The following is a 12168-nucleotide window of genomic DNA, read 5'->3' as shown; positions in this document are numbered from 1 at the left end:
GGATCAAAGACTTCAGACATGATGAACTTCAGAAACAACAATTGTTAAAAATACTCACAGATGGGGGTCTCAGGTATCTCCCCTGGAGTCGCGAGTTCGAATCAGGGCGTGCTGAGTGACCCAGACAGGTCTCCTAAGCCAGTGTTTCTCGACTGGTGGTTCCTGACCCAAAAGTGGTTCGCAGGTCTATTCGGACTGTGTCGTGGACAGCGGGGAAAGAACAATGCCGTGGTTCTCCCACTGAAGATATTTCGGTGGCCGCCCAAGTGACTAATGAGGCAGATTTAATGATAGTCTCACAATCAGCTAAAGGTTTCTCATCAGCACTTTCGCGATCATGATCTGCTCTTCTCTCTGGTGCGTGCGTGCAACTACCGGGCTTCCCTCGATATTGGGGATTGCAGACCTCAAAACTGATGTGACCAATTTCAATTCTAGTGAGACTAGATTCTAGTGTTTTAAAGCTGCGTACACACTGCCAGAGACTTTATCGCTGCAGGTCGCCAGTGGCTGGCGGTGAAGTCGCTAGTGGGCGTTCCCACTACTGGTTGCCTAGTAACGTTTATAAATGACATTCACGGATGTCATTCCATTGCTGTTGACAGCGAATCTCTTTTCTTGGCGCTAAAAGCAAACATTTTGGAGGGAAAAGACTAAATATAAATGGAATCAGTACATAAAATGCTTTATATCAAAGATGAATGAGAAACAAGGCGTGCTGTTTGCCATAGCGGCTGTTTATCTGCGGCGAAAACGCAAATGCCGGTCTGTCTGGGTCCATAAAATCCCCGCGATCTCAGATACACCTTTCCACGCAGTACTTTTCTTAAAAATGTCCTTGTACGTGGGAAGGGACATATCATAGAGCGATGGAAAATTGCTAACAGCAAGAATTAGCCTTTCATCCATCTTTCCGTTACTGCAGGAGCTGAGAGAGAGAGAGAAGGATCACGTGATCTCTCCCGTCTTCTCTCCTATTGGCTGTCGCTTCCGTTAGTCGCTCTTCATTTGAATAAAGTTAAACTTGTCTCAACTTTGTCACGTCGCTGGACACGCCCACATCTAGTCATCAACGGTCGCGACAGCTCGTGTCACCGGAAGTTGCTGTGCTCTCATTGAAAATGAATGGGATGGAGTCGCTGTCGCGCGCGATGTCGCTGTCAGTGTGTACGCACCTAAAGCGCTACGGAGGAAGTCCAGTCGAAACTCTCTAACAGTAGCAGCCCTGACGTGCCAAACAGCACCGAAGAGGACAAGAGCAACACTGTGTTATGCGCCAAAACATTTTTTAATTATACAAAACTATACAACATAAAAGGAAATGCGACCCAGGATACATTAAATACAGGTTACGTTTTTACTATGGTGGGTCGCCACTTGATTTCCAAAGTAAAATCTGTCCTAAAAACCTGTTGAGCACCACTGTCCTAAGCAACCAAATTGGCCCGGTTTCTAGGGAGGGTAGAGTCACATGAGGTAACCTCCTCGTGGTCACTATAATGTGGTTCTCATACTCAGTGGGGTGCGTGGTGAGTTGGGCGTGGATGCCGCGGAGAATAGCGTGAAGCCTCCACATGCACTACGTCTCCGCGGTAACGTGCTCAACAAGTCACGTGATAAGATGCGCGGATTGACGGTCTGAGACGCGGAGGCAAGTGAAGTTCGTCCTTCGCCACCCGGATTGAGGCGAGTCACTACACCACCACAAGGAGATTTACCAGGAGTTTTTACCAATTACCCTTCGGGATGTGGGGCACGGCTCGTAAATTGGGACTGTACCATTATATCAGGACGTCTGTTGACCCTAGTATGAGATTACATATCTGAAGTCATACCCAACACTATGTATAAAGGACATTGAGAAATTCTCATTTATAAACACATACACAAAGTGTGGTGACAGCGCTGCCATGTTCAGCACCCCAGAAGCAATCAGGGTTAAGTCTACGGCTCAAAGGAAAAACATCAGCATCCCCGAGGTACTGACTCATGGGTGTCCCAACTGGGATTTAAACCAGCAACCTTATGATAACTGGTAAAAAATAATAAAACATTGTCAATTTGTAATGTATGAAAGGAGATTTTTGGAGGCAATAGCAAACGACAGAACACATTTAATATAATGCTCACATCCAAAGTGTTACGACACACCCTTTCATCACTATTTCATCATCAGCTCTAATAATCATGTTATGAGCAGTTATGCTTACTAGTGCACAGCCTTCATGGCACAGCAACAACAAGCAAGTTGAGGCAAGCGATTACTAGTTGAATTACAAAAAGACCGACCTTCAAATTGTAGAGTCATCTTAGTGATTGATTAGCACACCAACAAGAGGAGACACAACAGACAATTTCATTTCTATGTTACCAGCACTAGTGCACAGAATAAATAACACATGGGGATCCGAATATGAACCCTACATTGATAAACACAAATGATGTGTCAGTGGTGGTTGTAACGATGTTCCTGGTGCTGGCAATGACAAAGACGATGACGTAATGAACCTAAGTGCACATTTATTCCAACATGTATTCCATAAACCCTAACTACAAACTGATATAACATAAACTTGGCTTGGCATCTGGTGCCCCCCCACTAATGGGCGGCACCAGATGCACCAACACATAAACAAAACACGTTAAACATGGCATAAACCCAAAGTTCTGTAGGGAGCTGGAGGGGGTCATGGCTAGGCAAGACATGGTGTTGGGCGTGGCCTGGCAGAGTCAATGGAAAGTGGGTCCCTGAGAGGCTCAAGGGGTGGGACCGTGGAAGGCGGGGCCGTGAGAGACTTGAGGGGCAACACCAGGGCACTTGGTGCCTGGAGAGTAGCCGACGGCTCGAAGGACCATTGAGGAGCCGGAGGTTTGGAGAATGGAGGTAGCGCCCAAGGCTCGGAGGACAGAGGCAGAGCGGGTGGGACTTAGGAACAAGGCAGAGCTGTAGGGAAGGAGGTCCCCAGTGGATCCACAGACTTGGATTTTTGGGTTCATATTGCGGTCAGGTATTCTGTAACGATGTTGCTGGTGCTGGCAAAGACGATGACGAAAAGAAACCAAGTGCAAATTTATTCCAATGTGTATTCCATAAAACCTAACATGAAATTAACATAGCATAAACTTGGCTTGGCATAAGTAGACTTGACTCTCCAACAAAGTTACATACACGCAATCAATACCTGAACCAACAAAATACACATAACATATCCCGGCCACTAAGGGGTGGCTCCCGATGCCCCAACACATAAACAAAACACATTAAACATGACATAATCCAAAAGTTCTGTAGGGAGCTAGAGGAGGTCTTGAAGCGTGGCTAGGCAAGACATGGCATTGGGCGTGGCCTGGCAGAGTCAATGGAAAGTGGGGCCTTGAGAGGCTCGAGGGGCGGGACTGTGGAAGGCGGGGCCGTGAGAGACTTGAGGGGCAACATCAGGGAACTTGGTGCCCGGAGAGTAACCAACGGCTCGAAGGACCATTGAGAAGCCGGAGGTTTGGAGAACCGAGGTGGAGCTGCGGGATCAGAGGACAGAGTCGGAGCCGGTGGGACTGAGGATCAAGGCAGAGCCGTAGGGAAGGAGGTTCCAGGTGGAGCCACAGGCTCTGATTTTTGGGTTCATATTGCAGTCAGGTATTCTGTAACGATGTTGCTGGCACTGGCAATGACAAAGACGATGACGTAAAGAACCCAAGTCCAAATTTATTCCAACTTGTATTCCATAAACCCTAACTACAAACATGAAGTAAAAATAAACATGAACTTGACATAACATAAACTTGGCTTGGCATATGTAGACTTGACTCTCCAACAAAGTTACATACACACAATCAATACTTGAACCAACAAAATACACATAACATATCCCGGCCACTAAGGGGTGGCTCCCGATGCCCCAACACATAAACAAAATACAATAAACATGGCATAAACCCAAAGTTCTCTAGGGAGCTAGAGGAGGTCTTGAAGCGTGGCTAGGCAAGACATGGCATTGGGCGTGGCCTGGCAGAGTCAATGGAAAGTGGGGCCCTGAGAGGCTCGAGGGGCGGGACTGTGGAAGGCGGGGCCGTGAGAGACTTGAGGGGCAACACCAGGGAACTTGGTGCCCGGAGAGTAACCGACGGCTCGAAGGACCATTGATGAGCCGGAGGTTTGGAGAACAGAGGATCAGAGGACAGAGTCGGAGCCGGTGGGACTAAGGACAAAGACAGAGCCGTAGGGAAGGAGGTTCCCGGTGGAGCCGCAGGCTCGGATTGTTGGGTTCATATTGTGGTCAGGTATTCTGTAACGATGTTGCTGGCGCTGGCAATGACAAAGACGATGACGTAAAGAACCCAAGTGCAAATTTATTCCAATGTGTATTCCATAAACTTGAACTTGGCATAACATATACTTGGCTTGTCATAAGTAGACTTGACATAGACTTGACTCTCCAACAAAAGTTACATACACACAATCAATACCTGAACCAACAAAATACACATGACACTGGTTCTGAATTAAGTGTGTATTTTAGAACTCTTCACCTCAAGGAGAGGCTAAAGTTCAGACCTTCTCTAAGCCAATTCTAAACTTGATTAAAATAAAGACATAACGACAAATCCCTAAGGCAAAGAAAACGAATTTCAGCAGGGAATACTGACAATTTCAGGACATTTAAACTGTAGAGGGGTGATTAGAGAGACTGCATGGATGGGGTGACGAACAAGACGGATGATGTAAAGAGAGGTTACAAATGTTATTGTCTCTCAAGAGACACATGAGTCATTATCTCCAACAGAGCATGAGTTGAGAAGATTATTCATGGCAGATCGGAGGACTCTCTTGAGAGATTCACAAAATACTCAAAGCAGGTTTCAATTGGAAACATGTGAAAGGTCAGGAATATTATTGGAACAACAAGATTATGTGTGAAACTCTTGTTTTATTGTAACAAAACCAGATTAATTTCATACGAGAAATTTAAATAAGTTGGCATATCATTAATATAACACGATTAATGATTCAGAACACTGCACGTTTTCTGGTGATTATGTAGGCCTGGCGAGAAACCCGTCAACTTGAAAGAGGACGTTTTAAAAATGAGTCATTCAACTATTCTGAACTGGAAGTGAGTATGCAATGAAATGCCAAAAAAATAAATAAATAAAAAAATCAGCCCTCAAAAGCAAACAGAATGTTCTGAGATTCATCTCGGCTAAAAATGAGTGTTTGTCTTCATGCTGGAAATGTGGACTTAGATCTAAGTGGTACTCGCGCATCTCCTCCATCACCTCTGGATCACGTTCTTTGTATTTGTCCAGTTCAGCCTTCATCTGGTCTCTTTGACCTCTCAATGTAACCGGCTCCATCTCTCTCCTACTGAACACACATAAAAATAAATCAATCAGATTCTGCATTATATGAACAGAAACTCACCAGAATGCAGTGGTCTAAAACAGGGGTGCCCACACTTTTTTGTGTGATGATCTACTTTTAAATGACCAACTCAATAAGATCTACCAACTAAAAAACACAGTTTAATTTAAAAAAAGAAAATGCTTGTTGGGACTACTGCATGTATCCCTACATGGAATTCATCTTCTAATTAATAAAAAAAATATATAATAATGTTCAATCTTGATATCATTCAGTTTTAAAACTAAACCCAAAACACCTACAGCACAATAGATTACAATAGCCGGGGCATTTACCTTATTCAGTTGCCATGACAACTAGGTTTGCACATACGCGCCTTCTAAGGACTTCTGAGAACAGAGCGCGAAATTGCGACGCTACTGCCCGGATTAGCTAATGTCTGATTCCATTTCAGTTTTGCCTAATCCGGGCAGTAGCATCGCAATTTTCGTTTAAGGTGCAGCATAAACTAAAGGCTCCTTGAAAACTAGTTTTTGCAGGTTTCATACTCGTTTCAAACCCATCAACGCCTTCTTCGCCAGCCGAATTTCGTTGTGCAGGGTTAAATGTAACCGAGCCTTTACGAACCTCAAAGATTTTATATAGTAATTGTAAAGGGATTTAGACCGGAAAGGAGGAGGCGAGAACCGGCTTGATGATATAAATAATAGTTTAACATAAAACTGAAACAAAAGACAAACACACATGATGGACATGTTCGTAAACGATCTCTCTCTCGTCGCACCACCATCGGCAATTGGCATTTATCCCTCTCTGAGGCTTAATTAGCCTGATAAGCGGCCGGGTGTGTATAATCACGACCCGGCCCCACCCTCCGCCCTGTCACAGTAATCTATCAGAGAGATAGAGGAGAATACGTACGTTAATTTCATGTCCAACTCATGGCTTTGTCAACTGCTTGCTGAAGGGCTGTTTTATGCTGCTAACACTCCTCATGCTACACAAAGGAAAAAAGAACCAAAAAATATGTTACACTTGTGCAGTAAATGTCTCTTTCAATGATAACAACAAACAATTATAATGTGCTTTTTGAACATAAAGGGCCTCAGATCGAAAGTAAAGTGCAGTGCAATGCTGCAAACTATTTCCTCCCACGCCAGTGAAACAATGGAGTAAAATGCAGAACAATGGAATAAAACCATTTTCTTGCACCAACACGAATCAAGGAACTGATAAGAGAATATTATATGCATTATTTCATGATATATGAACAGATCATAGATAAAAAGCAATTAAAAATAATTATATGCACAACTGATCAAATCATTATTACACAGCATGTTTAAAAAATAACCCCTTTTTCTGTCATAATTGCTATTTCCCTCCATTGATGCAACACAGCACCAGTGTAAATCAATGATAAAAGTCCTTCAACAGTTCAACAGGAAGTTGGCTCCCATGATGCTCAGTAAGCTTGGTTTCATTACATTTAATGATATGTTAATAGAGTTCTTTGAAGTAATGATCTATCATTCTGTGCTCAGGTGGGCAGTCTGACATACTGTTACAGTATGTGTGTGTGTGTGTGTGTGTGTGTGTGTGTGTGTGTGTGTGTGTGTGTGTGTGTGTGTGTGTGTGTGTGTGTGTGTGTATCCATCAATTGCATCTGCCACGAGAACAGTTTAAATCACCAATTTAAACATCACGGCACCTTTGCACATCATGGTGGTCAATAAAGCTTTTTTAAAAGTCCAAGTGTGAATGTCTATGTCGGTAAAAGGTGTTTTCCCTCTCTTTCTCATTTGATTATGATTTCGACACCTAAGAGTTTCTGAAATTGTGCATCCTCATTTCCTTTCCTTGCTTCCTAACTCCACCTTCTTAGGAAATGAGGAAAGGATGGAAGGAAAGGAAATGAGGACAAAGGAATCTAAGCAAGATGTGTTTGAAAAATTAAATGTATTTGCACAGCTGCGGTACCTCAGCGTGCTTGCCTTATACCATCCATCCATCCATCCATCTTTAACCACTTATCCGAAGTCGGGTCACGGGGGCAGCTGCTCCAGCAGGGGGCCCCAAACTTCCCTATCCCGAGCAACATTTAACCAGCTCTGACTGGGGGACCCCGAGGCGTTCACAGGCTAGTGTGGAGATTTAATCTCTCCAGCTAGTCCTGGGTCTTCCCCGAGGCCTCCTCCCAGCTGGACATGACTGAAACACCTCCCTAGGGAGGCGGCCAGGGGGCATCCTTACCAGATGCCCAAACCACCTCAACTGGCTCCTTTCATCGCAAAGGAGCAGCGGCTCTACTCCGAGCTCCTCACGGATGACTGATCTCCTCACTCTATCTCTAAGGGAGAAGCCCGCCACGCTTCTGAGGAAACCCATTTCTTTATTTATTATATCTAAACTTTATTCATTAATATATTCAAAGTAAATCCAAATAATTCAAAATGCACTCTTGAAGGATGCGATCATTTTGGTTGATTCAATCCGCAGAGCTGAATCATGAATTAAATCCATTGTGTGAGATGTGAAGTGGGAGGACAATTTCTACGTGCGTTAGGTGGTTCGACCAAAAAGTCTTCCGCACAGGATGCTCCAGTGTTTCCTTACTCAAGCATCCTTGATAAGCTTCCTCGATCTTCGCCTCCTCATGGTGCATTTAGAGAATTGGTACGTCCTTAATGATGGCAGACTTCAATCGTTTTCCGGGTCACGGTCTCGAGGATGGAGGAGCCAGGAAACGAGGATGCACAATTTAAGAGATGAGTCTCAATCGATACTGATCCATAAGTGCGTCTCAAATCGCACACTTGTGCACTACTATCCACCGTTCTGTAGCGTGATTAGTGCGAGTACTGAAAATGCAACAAAAAGAAGTGTACTATGGGTAGCCGGATGATGTCCTCCTTCAACCGGAAAAAAGAAAACGGAGTTTTGAATGTTGGACGCCTCATCTGAGATTCAAGTGTTGAGCTAATGTGCGAAAGCTAGAGGCAACACATCTTGTGCTTTTGAAACGTCACTCCTATCAGCTGAAAAACGGCGAGATCTTCCGTGTAGTAAAAAAACATTGTGGCAGGGTGGAGGGCGGGGCCGGGTCGTGATCCAACACACCCGGTCCCGTATTAGGCTAATCAAGCCTTCGAGAGGGATAAAGGTCGACTGCAGAGGATCGTGCGGGAGAGAGAGATGTCCGTCATGTGTGTGTTTGTCTTTTAAGTTTATCATTAAAACTATTATTTATATTATCAAGCCGGTTCTCGCCTCCTCCTTTCCATTGATCACTTTACAAACATGTTGGTGTTTTGTTAATTCCCTGGATGTATTTAAGTGTATTCTTTTATTTGTTTATTTTAGTTGTTCTACATCTGTGGATGTATGGCTTTGGCCTTGTTGCAATGGTGGAGTTTTGCTTAGTTTTTGTAATGCATTGTCGTCTTTCCCTCTCCCTCTTGCAGGCTGATCAACACCATGCATGTGTCTGCAATAAAAATGAATCAGTTCTTTGTTGGGATTGGTTGGTGGGAAGAGGGAAGCAGCATAAAGTCCAGGCAGATATCCACTGCATGGAGCGTCCCTACCCTTGTTCCAGACCATTGTTGTTGCTGCATAGTGTTGTAGCTGTTAATCGTTGTTGGTTACTGTGTTGACGGTAACTATTGTTGTTACCAAGGTTGATCTCAGTCCTTTAATATGATCACATTTCTTTATCTTGACCTTTGTTGTTAATAGCAAATTCATACGGAGGTTGGAGGGAGATGGGTGCTGTTTTATTCAATCTTTTCTCCTTTGTTTAGACTGGGGCGGGTCTGTGTGCATAGTGTATAGTGTGTAATTTGGGACTCTTTTTTTTAATGGTCAGTTTGAATAGTCAGGATTTTTTGGCAGAAATCTGAAGATGACATTAGACTAGACAAAACCCTACTGTTGTTCTCAATGCGAACAGTTTTGATGGTGCATTTACATATTAAGACATATTGCATCATGAGCTCCCATGCGTCCTCGAGTTTGCGTATTGACAGATTGTTGTTCATTCATTTTAAAGCACACAATGCATTCAGACTGTATATATTCAATGAAATCACACCCTTTTGCTGTACACAAAGCTATCATATGGCTTAGAAGAAATGGGATTCATATGGACTACTATAAAGGTGCTTTTATGGCCAAATAACAGGCATTATTGGATTTGAAACATTCTCGTCTGATCAATATTTATCCGGACCTGTACATCACTAATATCGATGAGGTATGTCTCTGAACAAATGCAGACCTGTTAATGAGCCTCACATATCAGAGAGTCTCTCCAGCTTCCAATCTGCGTTTACGGGCATGCCAGGCCTTATTGGGGAACGCCCAATAATCGTTGGAGGTCCCCACCCTCTCGGTATCAACCATGTGATCATCCACCAGACTCTGCAACAGCTCTTTCACTGACATGGGAGACAAAAGTAGACGAATTAAACAATCCTCCTCTGAGGATTCTACCTATAAAGAGATACTAATTAATTAGTTGTGGTTGCTTTGTCATTAGACTGTACATGTGCTGATCACATAATATGCAATGTTCTTGTTTTGAAAGGAACACCTGTTTAACTTTATAAAGATGATTTCCCCAGAAACACCCAAAGCACAATGGCTGGATTATTGCTGCATTTCAGGTCAACTGAAAACACTAAAACCTTTCCAACTTCTCCAACTAGGTTAGTTATATAGGAGCCCACTGCAAAACATTGTTCACATGTCATACATTCTCACTACCCAAAGCACAATGGCAGGATTATTGCTGCATTTCAGGTCAACTTTGGGTGGATTTGGGGGCGATTTGGTCAATGTCCTTCGGCTGAAACACATTTTTCTTTACTATGTGATGCATTTTCAGATCAATATCAATTTTAACAACTGTGAAACCCATTTCGCAGACTTGACTTCTATCCCTCACAGCCCCATTTTCATTCCCATCCAAAATTAAATATGGCGCTACTCTGACTAAGGTCCATTGCCAGCAAGTGTCAGATTAGTTCTAATGACGAGTTTTAGAACTTTACACAGAACTTTTGTTTCAGGAATGGACACAATCACACATCTACAATCGTAAATGTGTTCATACACACCACAGAAACAAATGTGAAATTCTGCATACTTACAGTATCAAAACAATAACCCTTTCTCTACCATGCTATGAAAACAAAAATGAAAGTCTGACACAGCTTGGCATGCCCTCTGCCAGTCTTTCACATTGCTGTTGGATGATTTATGCCACTCCTGGTGCATTCCAGCTGCTCTGCCCGATTCCAGCCTTGCTGAAGCACAACCAGCTCATCACCAATCCTCCACCTGCTCATCTATTGGCTAGATGGAGACCATCAATGTGTGGATGGAGGACCACCGGATCAAGACCCTGTCATGGCCAGCCCAATCTCCAGAACTGAACCCCATTGAACATTCTGGAATGTGATCAAGAGGAAGATGGACGGCCACAAGCCATAAAACAAAGCCGAGATGCTTGAATTTTTCCACCAGGAGTGGCATAAAGGAGTGGCATAAAGTCACCCAACAGCAATGTGAAAGACTGGCAGAGGGCATGCCAACGCGCAGGAAAGCTGTGATCAGGATTATTCCAGCAAATATTGATTTCTGAACTCTAAGTTAAAACATTATTGTGTTGTTTATAAATGAATATGAACTTGTTTTCTTTGCATTATTCGAGGTCTGAAAATAACACACACGCGCGCGCGCACACACAATATAAATATATATGTATTTATATAGATATATATTTGTATTTTTATTATATTCTGTGCATAAAATATAGTTTTTATAATTTCTATTTATAGACAGAGATTGGGTTTTCGTTTATATTATTTGAGTGATTTTATGTTCCTATTTAACAGCATGTTCAGCCATCATCTTACTTGGTGATTTTGCCGTTTCTGAACGAGCCACACGTTAGAAATGAATAAATAATAAAGCTCTCTGTACAATAATCGAAAGAAACAAAATGAGTAAATAGTACAACCTCTGTTTAATTCGCATCTTTCGCATGTTTGACACTTTCAGTCAAGCTTGAGTTTGGCGCATGCGTGGTGCTAGGGAATAAAGGGAAGGGCGCATGCGCGGCAGTTGAGCGTAGTTGTTTACATCAGGCATTAAAGTGTACTCGTGGTGCAAGCTGCCACAGAGACTGAATCAAGCGTGCTATTTTATTGTACTTCTTGTTCAAGCTAGAACAACGTGAGTGAAACAAAGTTCATCTTTACAAAACGTTTCCAATTGAAAATGCTGTCGAGGAAGTTTTGCAGAGCTACCCTGATATTATACCGCCCTCTCGTGATAGATAATATATAAAGGCTTCACAAATACAGTATTTCATGAGTTCACAAATGTCAGATAAAGGAATATTCCGGGTTCAATACAAGTTCAGCTCAATCGACAGCATTTCTGGCATAATATTTATTACCACAAAAAGTTATTTTGACTCGTCCCTCCTTTTCTTATAAAAAGAAGAAGCAAAAAATCTGTTACGAGGCACTTACAATGGAAGTCAATGGGGTCAATATTTGGAGGATTTAAACACCGAAATGTGAATCTTGTGATTTTGTAAAAGCATTAACTTTAATTCTACAGTTAAAACTCATTCTTCGGTGTATATTTCAGATATAAAGTTGTTTAAAGTGTCGTTTTTAAGGTAATTTTAGGGTTAAGAGTGTTCGTCGTCATGGCAACAGAATACTCGCCGTTTCAAAAGTATAGACTCAAGATGTAAACAATATGTGTGTTAAGATGATTATAGTGTGATAAAA

Source organism: Xyrauchen texanus, chromosome 11 (assembly GCF_025860055.1).
Source record: "Xyrauchen texanus isolate HMW12.3.18 chromosome 11, RBS_HiC_50CHRs, whole genome shotgun sequence".
Classification (NCBI taxonomy): Eukaryota; Metazoa; Chordata; class Actinopteri; order Cypriniformes; family Catostomidae; genus Xyrauchen; species Xyrauchen texanus.
This window is presented reverse-complemented; position numbering follows the sequence as displayed.